This window comes from Rhinoderma darwinii, chromosome 1 (assembly GCF_050947455.1).
Source record: "Rhinoderma darwinii isolate aRhiDar2 chromosome 1, aRhiDar2.hap1, whole genome shotgun sequence".
NCBI lineage: Eukaryota > Metazoa > Chordata > Amphibia > Anura > Rhinodermatidae > Rhinoderma > Rhinoderma darwinii.
In genome coordinates, this window is record NC_134687.1 from 369,624,382 (window position 1) to 369,644,381 (window position 20,000).

The window sequence follows — 20,000 nt, forward strand, 5'->3', positions numbered from 1 at the left end:
ATCTGTAAAGATCGGAAGGTTGGAATTATACTGTTCTCCCTACAAATTGCAATTCGCTCACTTATAACTGTATTACAAAAATGTTACTGTCCTGTTCTCCAGTTAGAAAAAGAAAAACTTGGCAACATACGCCATGTTGTGTGATACGTGTGGGAGACAGCTCAAAAGCAGGGAGCAAGTGAGAAATGCAGTCAATATCCCTCCCAGTGTATCATAGGGCTTGCATTAGGGAAATAATAACTTTTATTCCACGGCATGCTGTATGATAGTTAGGTTGGTGTCTGTTACAGTCACTCCCCTCCTCTCTGCAGTTGATTGACAGCTCTACATGTCTCCGTCGTCTTACAATCAGAGCTGTCAATCAATTGCGGAGGGAAGTGGAGTGGTTGGAGCTTCAGAAACCGGACACTTCCTGGTTCGTCAGACTCTCCAATCTAATTATAATGCGCCACGCGTATGCAAAGTAGATAAGATCTGCAGCATGTCAATTTCTCTTGCGAATACGCTGTGGAAGTTCCGTAAAATCTGAACGGAAGTTCTGCAGTATTTTACACTACGTGTGGAAGTACCCTTGTACTAAAAGGAGGCAACATTTAATAATATCCGCAGCGGGTGCCGGATGTAATCTACAGCCGATATCCCGCTGGAATGGCGGAGATCACAGTTATCTCAGATCACCGCCATTTAACCCCTTAAATGCCTCGGTCAATATCGACCGAAGCATTTAAGTGGTTGACTTAGAGGGAGTGGGCTCCCTCTGAACCCCATCGGACCCCCGCGCGATCGCCATGTACTGTCAGCTGAAAAATGAGAGTTACAAAACACTGCACTGCATAAGTAGTGTAGTGTATTGTTCAGGGGATTACAAGATCAGGCCTTCAAGTCCCCTAGTAAAAAAAAATAAAAATAAATAAATAGTGTAACCAATTTTGTGGTGCCTTTTCTCATGTATTCCTTGTGAAAATTAAAAATGATGAGCTAAAACTACATATTATTGGAAAAACAATTAATTTTTCATTTTCACGGCCCAATTCTAATAAAATCTATAAAACACCTGAGGGGTCAAAATGCTCACTGCATCCCTAATTTAATTCTTTGAGGGGTATAGTCTCCAAAATAGGATTACACCTGGGGAATTTCTACTGTACTCGTACTTCAGGGGCTCTGCAAATGCGACATGGCCCCCAAAAAACAATTTAGCAAAACATGCGCTACAAAAGCCAAATGGCGCTCTTTCCCTTCTGAGCCCAGCCGTGTGCCCAAACAGCAGTTTATGACCACATATGGGTAATTGCTGTACTCAGAAGAAAATGCTCTACAAAAATTGTGGTGCTTTTTCTCCTATAGTCCTTGTGAAACTGAAAAATTTGAGCTAAAACTACATATTATTGGGGAAAAAAATAATTTTCAATTTTTACAGTCCAATCCTAATAAATTCGCTGAAACACCTGTGGGGTCAAAATGCTCACTACAACCCAGATGAATTCCTTAACGAGTGTAGTTTCCTAAATGGAGTCACTTTTTGGGGGTTTCCACTGTACTGGTCCCTCTGGGGCATTGCAAATGCGACATGGCATCAGAAAACCATTCCAGCAATATCTCCGTTCCAAAAGCTAAAAGGCGCTCCTTCTCTTCTGAGCGTTGCCGCGTGCCCAAACAGTACTTTATGACCACATATGGGGTATTGCCATGCTTATAAGAAATTGCCTAACAATTTATGTGTTGCTTTTTTTTTCTGAATTCCTTGTAAAAAAATTTCAGTTAAAACTACATATTATTGGGAAAAAAAAAATATTTTACATTTTCACAACCCAATTCTAATAAATTCTATCAAAAAAACTGTGGGGTCACAATGCTCACTACACCCCTAGATGCATTACTTGAGGGGTGTAGTTTCCAAAAATTGGGTATTTTTTGGGGTGTATCTAATGTTTTGGCACATCAAGCCCTTTTCAAACATGAAATGGTGCCTAGAAAATATCTTAATGAAAAGGAGGCCCCAAAATCCACTTGGTGTGACTTTAATTCTGAGGCCTGTATTTAAGTCCAGTAGCACACTAGGGCCACATGTGGGATATTTTTGAAAACTACAGAATCTGTGTAATGAAGACTGAGTTGTGTTTTTCTGTTAACACCTGCTGTGTTAGTGAAATAAATGGATTAAATTGAAAATCTGCCAGCAAAAAATTAATTTGTAATTTTTACCTCCAATTTGCCTTGATTCTTGTGAAAAACCTAAAGGGTTAACAAGCTTCCTAAATGTGGTTTTGAACACGTTGAGGGGTGCAGTTTTTAAAATGGGGTGACTTATGAGGGTTTGCTAATATATAAACTGAAGTGGTGCCTAAAAATATATGTTGTGCAAATTTTGTTGAATATTTGAAAAACTGCTAGTAAACTTATAACGTCCTGAAATTTTATTTATTAAGTTTAAAAAATGATGCCTACATAAAGAAGACATATGGTAAACCTTATTTATTTACTACTGTGTATTGTAACATTTTCCATTTTAGAAGCAGAGGATTTCAAATTTAGGAAAATGCTAACTTTTCAACATTTTCTCTATAGTTTAGACTTTTATATAAGAAAGAGTAAACATATCGACCAAAATGTACCACTAACAAAGAATAATGTGTTACAAAAAAACAAGCTCATAATCACTTGGATAAGTAAAATCATTCAAGAGTTATTACCACACATAGTGACACATGTAATATTTGAAAAATGGGGCGATTGCGCTGTTCCTGGCCGTTTAACCCTTTAAATGCCTCGATCAATCTGTATCTAAGGCACTAGAAAGAGGGGGTCGGCCCCCCCGACAGCTCATCGCCCCCTCCACGAATCGGTCGTGGGGTGCCCATTGTGCCTTCACAAACCTGAAAAAATGAAAATATATTGCAATTCATTAGTATAAAGTTCGCTAGTTAAAGTCCCATAGTGGTACTAACAAAATGTGTAAAAAAAAAAGTTTAATAAAGTTTTTTGTAATGAAAAAAAAATTTAAAATTAAAACTTTCAACCTTTCTCACTTTTTCTCTAAAGTAATGTAAAAAATAAACAAAATTGGTATCGCTGCGTCCATTAACCCCTTCCCGCTGCAGCCACTTTTGACCTTCCTGACAGAGACTTATTTTTCAAATCTGACGTGTCACTTTATGTGGCAATAACTTTGAAATGCTTTTACCTAACCAAGTGATTCTGAGACTTGTTTCACGTGACACATTGGACATTGGACTTCAAGTTAGTGGTAAAAATTGCTCGATACATTTAGTATTTAATTGTGAAAAACACAAACATTAGCATTTTTCTAAATTTAAATGTATCTGCTTGTAAGACAGATAGTAATACCATTGGCATTGTTTTTTTAACATCTTTTTATTTTTCTAGGACGTTACAAGGCTTAGAACTTTAGCAGAAATTTTCAAGAAAATTTCAAAAGTCTTTTTTTTTCAGGGACCAGTTCAGTTCTGAAGTAGCTTTGACAGGTCTATACAATACAAACCCCCGTAAAAACTGCAACCCTCAAAGTATTCAAAACAGCATTTAGAAAGATTCTTAACCCTTTAGCTGTTTCACAAGAAATAGAGGCAATGTAGAGGCGAAATTTACTAATTTATTTTTTTTCAGAAATTCAGATTTAATTATTTTTTTTCTGTAACACAGAAGGTTTTACCAGAGAAACGCAACTCAATATTTATTGCCCAGATTCTGCCCTTTTTAGAAATATCACACATGTGGCCCTAGTGTGCTAACTGGCCTCAGAAGCAAAAGAGCACCTACAGGATTTTGGGGCCTTCTTTGTATTAGAATATATTTTAGGCAATATGTCAGGTTTGAAGAGGATGCCAAAACAAAGGAAACACTCCAAAAAAAGAAACTACACCCACAAGGAATTCATTTAGGGGTGTAGTGTATTTTGACCCCACAGCTGTTTCATAAAATTTATTGGAATTTAAACGTGAAAATTAAACCGTCAAATTTGTTCCAATAACATGTAGATTTAGCTAAAAAAAATAAAAAAATAGAACAATGTCCACAAAGAATAAAGAAGAAAAAGCCCCCCAACAATTGTAAAGCAACTTCTCTGGAGTACGGAAATACCACATATGTTGTCATAAACTGCTGTTTGGGCAAACGGCAGGGCTCAGAAGAGAAGGAGCGCCATTTGGCTTTTGGAGTGCAGATTTTGCAGGATTGATTTCTCGGCACCATGTCGCCTTTGCAAAGCCCCTAAGGTACCAGTACAGTGGAAACTACCCAAAAGTGACTGTATTTACAAAACTACACCCTTTGAGGAATTCATCTAGGGGTGTAGTGAGCATTTTGACCCCACAGGTGTTTCATAGATTTTATTAGAATTGGGCAGTGAAAATAAAAAAGAATCCTTTTTCTTCAATAAGACGTAGCTTTAGCTAAAAAAAATTATTTTCTCAACAAACAAAGAAAAAAAAGAACCCCAACATTTGTAAAGCAATTTCTCCCGAGTACGGCAATCCCCCATATGTGGTCATAAACTGCTGTTTGGGCACACAGTAAGGCTCAGAAGGGAAGGAGCGCAATTTGGCTTTTGGAGTGCAGATTTTGCTGGATTTGTTTCTGGGCGCTATATCGATTTTGCAAAGCCCCTGTGGAACCAAAACAGTGGAAACCCCCCAGAAGTGACCGCATTTTGGAAACTACACCCCTCAAGGTATTCACCTAAGGGTGTAGTGAGCATGTTAACCCTGCAGGTGTTTTGCAGAAATTAGTGTGGACTCGATGTTGCAGAGTGAAAATGTGAATTTTTCCATATTTGTGGTGCCCAGTTTGTGCCACCATAACAGGACAGCTCTCTAATTATTATGCTGTGTTTCCCGGTTTTAGAAACACCCTACGTGTGGCCCTAATCTTTTGCCTGGACATTTGACTAGGCTCAGGAGTGAAATAGTACCATCCGAAATTGAGGCCTAATTTGGCGATTTACAAAGTACTTAGTCACAATTGCAGAGGCTCTGATGTGAAATAATAAAAGAAACCCCTGAGAAGTGACCCCATTTTGGAAACTACACCCCTAAATGCATTTATTAAGGGGTGTAGTGAGAATTTTCACCACACAGGTCTTTTCCACAAATGAATGCGCTGTGGATGGTGCAAAGTAAAACTTTAAATTTTTCCCTAGATATGCCATTTCAGTGGCAAATATGTTGTGCCCAGCTTGTGCCACTGGAGACACACACCCCAAAAGTTGTTAAAAGGGTTCTCCCGGGTATGATGATGCCATATATGTGGAAGTAAACAGCTGTTTGGGCACACTGTAGGGTTCAGAAGAGAGGGAACGCCATTTGGCTTTTGGAGCGTGGATTTTGCTTGGTAGTAGGTTTGTTTGGAGTTTTACTGGTATTTCAGTTTATAATGTGGGGGTATATGTAAGCTGGGCAGAGTACATCAGGGGCATAGTCAGGTGGTATAATAATGGGGTAAAAAAAACAATAAAATAATCCATAGATATTTGTTACGCTGTGAAGCAATCCTTTCTGCACAGGCCAGTGTCGCACTGATAAATGGTGTCCTTACTTATCCCCCTTTTGGTACACACTCTACACCTTTGAAATTTGGGTAATTTTGCTGGGAAAGTGTTGTCCTGGTATAATACGGGCACCCTCGCTTCCAGCTAATATGTTTGGGCCCTACCCTTCCTGGTTCCCTAATTGTAGGGCCTTGAAAATCGCCTCTTGAAACAGAAGAAATATTCCCTTCGGGCCGGCACAACTGCATATTCTTTCTTTCCTGACGGAGCCTTAAAGAGGCTCTGTCACCACATTATAAGTGCCCTATCTCCTATATAAGGAGATCGGCGCTATAATGTAGGTGACAGTGATGATTTTTATTTAGAAAACAATCTATTTTAAACCACTTTATTAGCGATTTTTAGCTTTATGCTAATTAGTTTCTTAATGCCCAAGTGGGCGTGTTTTTACTTTTGACAAAGTGGGCGTTGTACAGAGGAGAGTATGACACTGACCAATCAGCGTCATGCACTCCTCTCCATTCATTTACACAGCAGCATCACGTTCTTACTAGAATACGATGTGCAGCCACATACACAGACATTAACGTTAATCAAGTGTCCTGATAATGAATATATATTACCTCCAGCCTGGACGTCATGTGTATTCAGAATCCTGACACTTCTGAATCTTTTCTGTGAGATTTCCAGCAAGGGAAACGAAATCTCGTTTACATCGTAATCTCACGAGATTACGCGTGGCTTGCTGGAATCTCACAGAAAAGATTCAGAAGTGTCAGGATTCTGAATACACATGACGTCCAGGCTGGAGGTAATGTATATTCATTATCAGGACACTTGAATAACGTTAATGTGTGTGTATGTGGCTGCACATCGTGTTCTAGTAAGAACGCGATGCTGCTGTGTAAATGAATGGGGAGAAGTGTATGATGCTGACTGGTCACTGATTGGTCAGCGGCATACTCTCCTCTGTACAACTCCCACTTGGTCGAAAGTAAAAACACGCCCACTTGGGCATTAAGAAACTCATTAGCATAAAGCTAAAAATCGCTAATAAAGTGGTTTAAAATAGATAGCTTTTCTAAATAAAAAGCATTACTGTCACCTACATTATAGCGCCAATCTCCTTATATAGGAGATAGGGCACTTATAATGTGCTGACAGAGCCCCTTTAACTAATTAAATTTTTTCATAGACATAGTAGTATGACGGCTGTTTTTTCCAGGACGAGCTGTAGTTATTGGTACCATTTTGGGGTACATGCAACTTTTTGATCACTTTTTATACAGTGTTCACCATGCGTTATAAATTACATGTTACCTTTCCTCTACGAGTCAGTACGATTCCGGCAATACCAAAATTTAATGTTTTACAACTTTTTGCACAATAAAATTGCTTTTGTAAAAAAAAAAATATTTTATCTGTCGCCATGTTGTGAGAACCGTAACTTTTTATTTTTTTCGTCGACGGAGCTGTATCAGGGCTTGTTTTAAGCGAGACGAGCTATAGTTTTTATAGGTAATATTTTTGGATACATGTGACTTTTTGATCACTTTTTATTCCAATTTTTGTAGGGCAAAGTGACCAAAAAACGGAAATTCTGGCATTGTTTTTTTACGCCATTCACCACGTGGAATAAATAACATAATATTGTATCGTTCAGGCCGTTACGTCGCGGCGATACGAAATATGTAAGGTTTATTATTTTTTTTCAATAATAAAGAGGACTTGATAAGGGAAAAAGGGCGATTGTGTTTTATTTTATTACTTGAAACTTTTATTGTATGTTTTAGAACTTTTATTTTCACTTTTTATTGTAAACTTTTTTTTACACTTTCATTTAGTCCCACTAGGGGACTTGAAGGTCCAACTGTCTGATTCATTTTTAATACATTTCACTACCTATGTAGTGCAATCTATTAGATCCGTCAATTGTTCACTGACAGCAAGCCGATTAGGCTTTGCCTCCTGGCGGGGCCTAATCGGTTTCCGTAATGGCAGAGCAGGAGGCCATTGTTAGGCCTCCTGTTGTCATAGCAACAGTCGGCAGCCCTGCAATCGCATGGCTGGGCTGCCGATCTGCTACCAACCTCTAAGATGTAGCAATCTCTTTAGATCGCTGCATCTTAGGGGTTAATGGCAGGGATCGGAGCTAGCTCCGGTTCCTGCCGTTACAGGTGGATGTCAGCTCTAACATACAGCTGACATCCACCGCCATCTTGCCGTCGGCTACGGAAGCCTTTTAGTCTCCGCCTCCGGGCGGGGCCTGGAAGGCTTCCGTACTAGGCAGACCGGGAGGCCAGTTTTAGGCCTCCGGTTGCCATTGAATTTCATTGCTGGGGTGCCGATGAGATGCAAACCCCTTAAATGCGATAGCTTTTGACCGCTGAATTTAAGGGGTTAATGGTGGGTATCGGAGCTAATTACAGCAGGGTGTCAGCAATAACATACAGCTGACACCGGGGGATGGTGGCACCAACTCAGCTTCTGAGCCAGTGTCCACCATTTTTCGTATGGATACGGCAAAATACGGGAAGCACTGTCTTTCCATGACGTATCCATACGACAAATGTCGGGAAGGGGTTAAAGTCTGAAATTTTACGATATAACATTATTTAGCTTGCACAGTGAACGCCGTAAAAAAAAAAAAAATTAAAACGACAAGAAAATAATAGAAAGTGATCATAAAGATATAGAAAAAAATAATACTAATAAAAACCACAGCTCGTCCCACAAAAAATAAGCCCTCGTGACCTCAAAAGACGAAAATATAAAAACATTATGGCTCTCAGAATGTGGTGAAACAAAACTATATATTTTTTTTTTAACAAATAGTTTTTTGTCGACATGGCTCTTCTATGAGGAATTGTTTTTTTCGGGATTAGTTGTACTTTTTAACCCCTTCAGGACTGAGCCTGTTTTGGATGAAGCCGATTTTTTCAAATCTGACATGTGTTACCTTATGTAGTAATAACTTGGGAATGCTTTTACCTATCCAAGTGATTCTGGGATTGTTTTCTCGTGACATATTGTACTTTATGTTAGTAAAAAATATTTGGACGATAAATTCTATATTTATGTTTGAAAAACACCAATTTTTTTTTGAAAATTTGCTAAATTTGCATTTTAAAAAAAGTTCATGTATCTGCTTGTAAGACAGACAGTAATACCTCACAAAATAGTTACTATTTCATATATCCCATATGTGTACCTTATGTTTGCATCGTTTTTTGAACATTCTTTTATTTTTCCAGGACGTTACAAGGCTTAGAACTTTAGCAGCAATTTCTCACATTTTCAAGAAAATTTCAAAAGCCCATTTTTTCATGGACCAGTTCAGTTCTGAAATGGCTTTGAGGTCTTTATATATTAGAAAGTCCCCATAAATCACCCCATTTTAAAAACTGCACCCCTCAAAGTATCCAAAACAGCATTCAGAAAGTGTTTTAACCCCATAGGCGTTTCTCAGGAATTAAAGGAAAGTTGAGGTGAAATTTACAAAATTCTATTTTTTGTGCCAAAAATCATTTGTAATACAATTTTTTCTGTAACACAGAAGGTTTTACACGAGAAATGCAACTCAATATTTATTGCCAAGATTGTGCAGTTTTTAGAAATATCCCACATGTGGCCCTAGTGTGCTAATAGACTGAAACACAGGCCTCAGAAGCAAAGGAGCACCTAGTGGATTTTGGGGTCTCCTTGTTTTTGAATATATTGTAGACACCATGTCAGGTTTGAAGAGGTCTTGTGGTGCCAAAACAGTAAAAAAAAAAAAAAAAAAAAAGTGACCCCATTTTGGAAACTACAGCCCTCAATGATTTTATCTAGGGGTATAGTTACCGTTTTGACCCCACAGTTTTTTTTGCTAAATGTATTTGAATTAGTCTGTGAAAATGAAAATCTACTTTTTTTCTGAAAAACTTAAAATTTTTTAATTTTTACAAGGAATAAAGGAGAAAAAGCACCCCCTCAGCTCTTGTAAAGCAATTTCTCCCGATTACGGCAATACCCTATATGTCGTAATAAACTGCTGTTTGGACCCACAGCAGGGCTCAGAAGAGAAGGAGCGTCATTTGGATTTTGGAGCGCTGATTTTGCTGGATTAGTTTTCAATGCCATGTCGCATTTGCAATGAACTGGAGAAAGCAAAACCGTGGAAACCCCCCCCCCCAAAAGTGACCCCATTTTGGAAACTACACCCCTCACTGAATTTATCTAGGGGTACAGTTAGCATTTTGACCCCACATTTGTTTTTCTAAATGTATTTGAATTAGTATGTGAAGATGAAAATCTACTTTTTTTATGAAAAAAAAAATTTTGTAACATTTTTACAAGGAATAAAGGAAAAAAACACCGCAACATATGTAAAGCAATTTCTCCCGTTTACGGAAATACGCCATATGTGGTAATAAACTTCTGTTTGGATCCACAGCAGGGCTTAGAAGGGCTTTTGGAGCTCAAATTTAGATGAAATGGTTTTCGTGTGCCATGTTGTATTTGCAAAGCCCCTGAGGTACCCAAACAGTGGAACCCCCCAAAAGTGACCCCATTTGTGAAACTACACCACTTAAGGAATCTATCTAGGGGTATAAATAAGCATTTTGACCCCACAGGTCTTTTGCAGAATTTATTAGAATTAGGCTGTGAAAATGAATATCAACATTATTTCCACTAAAATGTTGAATTTGTTTAATTTTCACAAAGAATAAAAGGAGGAAAAAGTACCCCAACATTTGTAAAGCAATTTCTCCCGAATACGGCTATACCCCACTTGTGGTCATAAATGTTTTTTTTATTAGAAAATGAATTAACGATTTCTGGACTGATCCATTTTTTGCTTTTTTATTTTTATTTTTCACTCCCCTTCTTCCAAGAGCCATAACTTTTTTATTTTTCCGTCAATAGATTCATGTGAGGGCTTATTTCTTGCGGGAGGAGACGTATTTTCTATTGACACCCTTTAAAGTACCATTTAATCTACTGGGAAACTGAAATAAAAGTCTTTGCAGGCTGAAACTGGAAAAAAACTGTGATTCCTCCATTCTTTTTTGGGTTTCGTTTTTACGGCTTTCACCGTGAGGTAAAAACGACAACTTAATTTTTTTATAAGACTTAATACGATTAAGGTGATACCAAATTTATACCCTTTTTTTTCATATTTTACTACTTTTACAAAGTAAAAACTATTTGTTAAAATAAAACAAAAAACTTTTTGTTTCACCATATTCCGAGAGGCATAACTTTATTTATTTTTTGGTCGATTGAGAGGTATGAGGGCTTATTTTTTGCGAGACAAGCTGTAGTTTTTATTGGTACCACTTTTACGTACAACTTTCTGAGCACTTTTTATTAACATTTTTTTTAGAGTTAGGGGGGATTCACACGAGCGTGATTTGGCAGCGTGTAGACCGCGTGGTTTTCGCGCGGCACGCAATGCCCTATAGAAGTCTATGGGGCAGTACACACAGTCCGTGTATTTTGCGCAGCGTTTGTTCGCTGCGCAAAATACGCGACAGGTTCAATAACTTTGCGTATTTCACGCATCACGCACCCATTGAAGTCAATGGGTGCGTGAAAACCACGCATGTCGCACGGAAGCACTTCCGTGCGAACTGCGTGTTTGCGCAACAGCTGTCAAAAGGATGAATGGAAACAGAAAAGCACCACGTGCTTTTCTGTTTCCAAGCATCCAAACGGAGTGTCTTTGCGAGGAGCGAACCCCGACAACCGAGGCAAACTTCACCGGGTTCGGCCAAACTCGTTTTGGCCGAACCCGGCAAAAAAATTTCCGGTCCGCGACGTCGGGAGAGATTCACTGTGCATGGTGCTGAAAGAGTTAAACTGTTTCAGCACCATGGACAGTGACTTGCGATCCCAAAATACATGAACCTGTAAAAAAAACCGAAGTTCTAACTTACCGATTACTCCTGTCTCCTTCCTGCAGTCCGACCTCCCGGGATGACACTTCAGTTCAAGTGACAGCTCCAGCCAATCACAGGCCAAGCACAGGCTGCAGCCAATCACAGGCTGCAGCGGTCACTTGGACTGCCGCGTCATCCAGGGAGGTGGGGCCCGATGTCAAGAGAGGCGCGTCACCAAGGACGCGTCACCAAGGCAACGGCCGGGAAGTTCTCGGTAAGTAGGAACTTTATCTTTTTTTTTTACATGTTTTTCGCTGTTGTGTTCGGCATTCACTGTCGAGGGTGCTGAAAGAGTTAGCTCTTTCAGCACCTTGGACAGTGACGGGCGTCGACAAGCCTCATCTCTATGATGCCGGCTGCGCGAAAATCACGCAGCCGCGCATCAGACACGCATGACACACGCAGCTGTCAAATGGTTTTTGCGCTCGCAAAACGCCGCGTTGTTTGCGCGCGCAAAAACGCAACGCTCGTGTGAATCTGCCCTTAAGGTGACAAAAAAACTGCGATTTTGGCGTTTTAAATTCTTTATTATTTACAACGTCCACCGAGCGAGTTAAATAATGGCATATTGTAATAGTTCAGACTTTTACGGACGCAGCGATACCAATTTTGTGTATTTTTTTCATTACTTTAGCAAAAAAATGGGAATAGGGTTTTCTTTTGGACTTTAAAGATTTATTTAATTTTTTTCACTAATAACTTTATTAAAATTGTTTGCACATTTTATTAGTTCCCCTAGGGGACGTGAACCAGCGATCATTAGATCGTTTGTACAATACACTGCAATACTAATGTATTGCAGTATATTGTGATTTTTACAAGCTCCTGTAACAGCGAGATCGCTGTTCCTGTCCGTTAGTACCGGGTGTCAGCTGTAATACACAGCTGATACCCGCAGCGTATCAGCGCGTGAGCCCACTCCATACAATTACCTCCCGCACCACGACATGCTATTAAGTCGTGGTGCACGAAGTTGTTAATGTGCATCGGGTGGTGCGGAGTGAAAATTAAAATTTTCCAATCATATGCCATTTTAGTGCACAATATGTTGTGCCCAGTTTTTGCAACTGAAGACAAATACCTCATAAAATATTAAACAGGTTCTCACGGGTATGGCGATGCCAGATCTGTGGACGTAAACTGCTGTTTGGGCACGCTGCAGGGCTCATAAGAGGGAGCGCCATTTGGCTTTTGTGTAAATTCTTTATTTTAGGGTTTGCCAACAAACAAAAAGGAAGGAAGGGTACAAAAATAAAAAAGGGAGGAGGCAACAGATCATCTTCACAATGCGAAACATCTATTAATATAATAATGTATCTCAAACAATACAATCCGGTATAATAATGTTATATTGAGAAATCAATATGGTGTTGACCTTAAAACATGTGGCATTAAATCCCTTGATCCAATATACGGAAAATCTTGTGAGTAGATGACTTGCCTCAGGAAGAAACTTTGATGGTTATATAAATGTGGGATCAGGCTGTAGTATTAGCTAATTAGGATAAATCTACAGATTTATAAAATTGTATCCAATTGTCCCATATATGTTGGAATTTGTCTAGGTCTTGGTTCAAAAGCCATTTAGTTTTTTCGTACGATTGTATTATATTTATTTCTCTTAACCACTCAGTTATTGTAGGGGGATCAACCTCTTTCCAGCGCAGATTTGGCTTGGTAATAGTTCCGTGTGGGGTTTTACTTGTATTTCAGTTTATAATGTGGGGGCATATGTAATCTGTGCGGGGTACATCAGGGCATAATAAGAGGGTATAATAATGGGGTAAATAAATAATAATCCGCAGATATGTGGCCAGTGTCGAACTGATAAATAGTGCCCAATCTTATTCGCTTTTGGAACATTCTGCACATTTTGCATCGTCATATTCTCAGACAGAACTTTTTTATTTTTTCTCCACCGGAGCTGTGTGAGGGCTTATTTGTTGCGGGACGAGCTGTAGTTTTCATTGGTACCATTTTGGGGTACATGCGATTTTTTTGATCACTTTCTATTCCATTTTTTGGCAGGCAAGGTGACCAAAAACCATCAATTCTGACAATGTTTTGTATTTATTCTTTTTTTTTTTTTACAGCGTTCACCCTGGGCTATAAATGACAATTTTACTTTATTCTGCAGGTCGATACGACTACGGTGATACCATATGTATATCGGGTTTTTTTTAAGTTTTGCAGCGTTTTTTTTTAATAATTAATTTTTTGTGTCACCATATTCTGAGAGCCATAACTTTTTTATTTTTCAGTCAGAAAAGCGGTGTAAGGGCTTGTTTTTTGCGGGACGGGTTGTAGTTTTTATTGGATATTTTATTTTGGGGTATGTGCGACTTTTTGATCACTTTTTATTGTATATTTTGGGAGGGGTGGTGACCAAAAAATAGTATTTCTGGCATTGTTTTTTACTTATTGTTTTTGCGGTGTTCACCATGCAGAAAAAATAACATTACAGTTTCATAGTTTGGGTCATTACGAACGCGGTGATACCAAATATGTGTAATTTTTTAACGTGTTCACTTATTATAGGAAAAAAAGCATTTTTTTGTTTATGTAACTTATAACTTTTATTTTGAAACTTTTATAAAACATTTTTATTATCTTTTTTTTTTACTTGTCCCACTAGGGGACATTTAGACTGGCAGCTCTGATATATTCTAGAATACATTTAATTGGAATCAATGAAAAACGCCTCCAAAAACGTCCCAAGAAGTGTCCTGCACATCTTTTGACGAGCTGTAATTTTACGCGCCGTATTTTGACAGCGAAGCGTAAAATTACACCTCGTGGGAACAGAACACCGTAAAACCCATTACAAGCAATGGGCAGACGTTTGTAGGTGTAATGGAGCCGTTTTTTCAGGCGTAATTCGAGGCGTAAAACGCCCGAATTACGTCTGAAAATAGGCCGTGTGAACATACCCTCACTCTGACAGGAAGCCAATGAGGACCAGCCTCCGGTTGGTCCTCATAGGCTTCTGTACTTGACAGCACGGAAGCCATTGTCTGGCGTCCGGTTGCCATAGGTACCATCGCCAGCCCTCGTGATTTCATGTGGGGGCTGGCGATCTGCGCTAAACTCCTTAAATGCGGCGATCGCAAACGAACGGCGCATCTGAGGGGTAAACTGCCGAAATGAGCGGCGATGGGCCACTCATCGGCAACAGGGAATGCAGGGCAGACGCCTTGCAGCATTAACTGCCGCTGCGGTATTTCGCCGCGCGGCGGTTAACTGTCAAAGTACAGACGTAACTCCACATCAAGGTGCGCAAATACTGCTCACCTTGACATGCAGTTACATCAAGGTGCGGGAAGGGGTTAATGGCACTATTTTGGGGTACATATAATTTTTCAATTAACTTTTATTAACTTTTTTTCGTGGGAATAGAAAAAAATACCTGCAATTCTGTCAATGTTCTATGCGTCTTAATTTCACGCCGTTCACTGTGCGGCATAAATAACACGTTACCTTTATTGTATGGGTCGGTACGATTAGGACGATACCTCATATGTAGAGTTTTTTATGTTTTATGACTTTTGCACAGTAAAAAAACACTTTTGAACTAAAATTATTTGTTTTTGCATAGTCGCTTTCCAAGAGCCGTCATTTTTTTATTTTTCTGTCAATTTAGTGATTTTTTGTGTTTGTTTTCTGCGGGACGAGACGTAGTTTGGAGTGGTACTGTTTTGGGGTACATGGTAGTTATTGATTAACTCTTATTATGACTTTTTTTGGGAGGCAATGAGAAAAAATAGCAATTTCGCCATCGTTTTTTGTGTTTTCTTTTTTACGGTGTTCACCTTGCGGTTTAAATTACATATTTATTGCTTGAGTCATTATGGCTGTGGCGAGACCATATATGTGTACTTTTATTTTTTACACTTTTACTAAATAAAACCACTTTTTATGGAAAAAAAATTGTTTTATTTATTTTTTTACTGTCATTAATATTAATAATTTTAATTTCACATTACTTACTTATTTTTTTAGTCCCACGAGGGGACTTTACTATGCAATGTTTAGATTGCTGCTGTAATGCTTTGGTATACTTAGTATACCAGAGCATTATTGCCTATTGACTGCGGCATTTAACGGGTTAAACGGCCGCAAACGAAGTAAACTTTGATCGCGGTCGTTGGAGCCCGGCTGTCATTAGACAGCCGAGCATCGGCTCCAGCCTGCACGGGACACCGACTGGGCCAGCGTGAAAAGGCGACAGCCTAGCCTAAGGCCCCTTAGTGACTGCCGTGAAAAGGTGTATTGGTGGTCACCAAGGGGCTAAGGTGAAATCTAAAATGTTCTGATATGTCTTAGATAAATGTAAGATCATATTGTTGTGTCTCAGACTACCACTGATTTCCAGAATTAAAGTTCTCTATGGATTGCTTATAACCCCTAGGTGCTGCTTAGAGATTTGTTACTGGAAATCTGACAAAACCTCCTAAAACAACTGTCATTCACATCAATATCGGTGGGCCTTATGCATCAAAACAGATTTCAGAAAAAACTTCAATATTGTCCATCAGATTTCAGCTTTCATTTTTTAGGAGCAGGATTAAAAAATAAGAATTCTGATTGGTTGCTATGGCTAAGAACTGTCTTGTTTTTTTTTTAGAACATTGTTTATCACAGTTTTAGGTGTATATCTGAGCAGTGCCAAATGAGTATTTCCATACTGGAGATCAGTGATGGTGGGAGATCACAGACTACACTAATGTTATCTTCTCTTATAACATACAGTATAGAAGATACTGGACTTTCCCTTTAACCCGTTAGTGACCGCCCATAGGCCTTTTACGGCGCTGCACCAGAATACAGCAGCGCGTCCGGGAGCAATAAAAGCTCCCTGCTCTCAGCTACCACTTGTGTATAAGTGGCAAAACATAAAAAACAATATAAAAAACAATAAATGGTGAAATTGCTGTTTTTTTTCTATTCCTCCCCAAAAGAATTGTAATCAATAAAATACATGTACCCCAAAATGGTGCTATTAAAAAATACAACTTTATCCCGCAAAAAAAGTCCTTATACAGCTATGTCGACGGAAAATTAAAAAAGTTATAGCTCTTTGAATGTGACGATGGAAAAACTTAAAACATTGCTTGATCATTAAGGCTTAAATTAGGCTGGTCATTAAGGGGTTAAAGACTCATCTTACCACATCCTCATTGCTTTACAGTTCATGCATTAAGTTTTGTGGCAGGAAGTCAGTACTGAAATGCAGGAGAACAAAGGGGTACTCTATGCATTATTATTATTATTATACTTACCAAGTCCTTTCTAGTGTGCCTTTAGTTCATGCACTTCAAGTCCAATGATAAAGTGGAGCAGCTTCTGATGGCCCAGACGTTATAGAAGGAAGATGGATAGATAGATAGATAGATAGATAGATAGATAGATAGATAGATAGATAGATAGATAGATAGATAGATAGATGGATTCGTTTGGAAATATATATGTGGGACTGGAGTCTGAGGCCTTATTCGCACGACAGGGTCCCACCCGAGCCCGAGTGTCGGCCGATAAAATCGGCCGTTTTTCCCAGCCGGTTTGCATTCGTTCCAGGCCGGGCATATCTGGACAGTGACATCAGGACATTTATGGACACTAAACGTTACTGGCTTCGCCTGGTGTGGAATCCCCGGTCACAAAGTGTTCGGGGATTCCGCTTCAGGAGTTTCCCCTGATGTCACTGTCCAGATATGGACAGAGACATCAAGCGCTCTATCCAGGAGCAGAATCCCCGAACACACGGGGATTCCGCTCCTTCAGTGAGCTAAAGTGGGGCTATCGCAGAGCAGGGAGATACCTCCCTGCTCTGCTATAGTGGCATCGCTACAGTAGTAGCAGCCAAAGCAGCAGCAGCTGCTAGCGGCGCCATCGGCCATGGAAGGTGTCGCCGGGTCAAGGAGCTTTTAAAACAAGCAGGGGAAGGGAGCCAGCGCAGTGCTAGTCATAGATAGATAGATAGATAGATAGATAGATAGATAGATAGATAGATAGATAGATAGATAGATAGATAGATAGAATTCAAAAAATGAGCAGAAACTCCAATAGCAAAGGTGAAAAAAGTGGGTACTTTAATGCCCGTGCAACGTTTCAGCTCCGTCCACTGGAGCCTTTCTCAAGCAAATGACAGTGTAGGTTCACACAATATAACAGGAAGTAAATCAAGCAATGTTACAGCGGTAATCAGTGAAGCAGTGAACAAATCATATGGAATAACCATTATATGGCATCAAATATAGCATTGGTGTGTGGCAAAGAATCCAAACAGTATGTAAAATGGCTGTATTGATAAATACAGACAGGTATATGTACATAAAACATATAAACAGGTTGTGTGAAAACAGGTGTAACGTGAGTTAAAATAATTACATCACCTCTCATTATGTCACAAGTGTTAATCGCCGAAAGCGGCGTCCGTGCACCGCAACTGCGCATGTCCGGAAGTTAGTCTAGTTGCGAGTAACAGGATGTAAACGGCGCATGCGCCGTAGAGAAAATGAAGCTACGGCGGCCATGGAGGTGAGGGGAATATCTTACAGACGCCAGAGAGCGTATAATAGCACATAGCGTAAGTATTAAATCATAATATACCTCTCTGTCATCCTGAGAATCTAGTAGACAAAGTAATTATACATAAGGGAGCTATGGAAAACGATAGTATGGATGTATCCATAAGTTGTGTGCACCTATAGGCGTGTGACATGGGTACGTAAAACCATGTGCCAAAACGCTAAGGAAGCCTCAAAAGACACTTAGAAGGGGAGAGTTGAATGAACATGATGGTCATCGTCGGATAACCGCAGTACATACCCCAAAAAGTGAGGGGTACCAGCAACAGGAATATGCGTTGGCATACTTTCTGGCTTAAGGAACCCCACATAGCACCCTGGTTAAAATGTGGGGGAGACCACACATATGTGTAAAGGAAGGGGACCAGAGCATGGCAAACACTGTACTAAACGTGACATAAATGGGCATCCAATACAGTTTCCTATCAGGAGACCAATGTATCAGAGAGGTATATGAAACAGCAAATACATCAAATTACTCTAAAGTAGAAAACAAGAAATAATAATAACGAAAAGGCACCGATGAGACATCGTAGAGGTGATGAAAGTACAGATGTGGTTCATCTGAAAATAAAGAAAAAATATGTTCATAAATGTCATCATTATAACATAATATAACAAGGGGAGAGAAGGGGGAAGTCATAAAATCATAAAACTGAAGGCAAGTGTCAGAGACAGGGTCCAGAAGGCACCACAGGTGGAAATGGCCTCAAACCAAACCACCTAGAGCAAAGTCTACATTGAGCCCATGCGGTTTAAGGGAATTAAGTCTACTGATCCATTGGAGTTCACGGATCTTAAGCACTTTTGACCTATTACCCCCTCTTCTTAGAGGTCCAAAACCTCAAATGACTTTCTTGGTGTCCCATGTCCCATGTCAGTGAAATGTTTAGATACGGGCAGGTCCAACCTCTTTTTTTCTAATGGTGTATCTGTGTTGGTTAAGTCTGGTCTTGAGGTCGAGTGTTGTCTCACCAACATAGAGTAATTTACAAGGGCATTGGAGAACATAAATGACATGGTCACTGTCACAGGTAAGGAAATGTCGTATTAAAAAATATGGTTTATCTAAAGGTAGCTCTTTCGTGCCACCCTCCAGTATACCCATTATAGATGACTTCATTGCGGCTGTCAAAAATGACTTAGGGATACTCAAATCTACCCCTAGAGATTCTGGTTTTTCTCATCTTAACCTCAATAAAAGTGAATTAATGGCCCTTGACGAACTCTCCTGTGACAATAGCATTACTATTAAGCCCCCTGATAAGGGTGGGGCGCTGGTGGTTATGGATACCTCCATGTACCTTGATGAGATTAACAGACAGCTTAGTGACCCCATCGTCTATAAACAGATCAATTATGATCCCAAGTTTGAGATTTCCAGGGAAATCAAATGCATTGTTGATGAGGCACTACTAGGTGGCATTATTGATGACGACTTGGCCCAATATTTGGTAATTGATCAGCCAAGAACCCCGGTCATTTATGTACTCCCTAAGATTCACAAGTCACTGATCAACCCACCGGGCAGACCGATTGTGTCCAGCTCGGATTCCATCTTTTGCCACATTGCTGTTTTCCTTGATAAAATTCTGAGGAAGTATGCACTAGAAGCCAGTTCTCACATTAGAGATACTTCTGATTTTCTCTGTAAATTACATGATGTTACGCTTCTTCCAGGTACCCAGTTGAGACACGTAGCTTTTGATGTAACCAGTCTACACACGGTCATTGATCATACTATGGGCATTTCTACTGTTGATTATTTTTTACGTAACTCTGACTACACTGCAGATTGTCGTCTATTTCTGATACAACTGCTGAATGTTATCTTAAGACGTAATTATTTTCTGTTTGGTAATAATTTCTTTTATCAGCTACAAGGTACTGCGATGGGCTCGAACATTGCACCCACCTATGCCAATATGTACATGCGCACACTTGAGGAAACATTGATATACACTTCCCCCCTGTTCACACATG

The 20,000-nt window shown here is 39.5% G+C and overlaps 1 protein-coding gene across 1 annotated transcript in view; it reads right to left on the bottom strand.

The window, feature by feature from the left end:
- DMRT1 (doublesex and mab-3 related transcription factor 1) overlaps positions 1-20,000 on the bottom strand; it is a 157,362-nt gene that overhangs the window by 132,810 nt on the left and 4,552 nt on the right. Inside the window, exon 2 of the mRNA XM_075827709.1 lies at positions 1-2. This exon is cut by the window's left edge and continues 235 nt beyond it. The gene's annotated coding sequence lies outside the window, so the exon portion shown is untranslated. The remainder of the gene's footprint in view (positions 3-20,000) is intronic.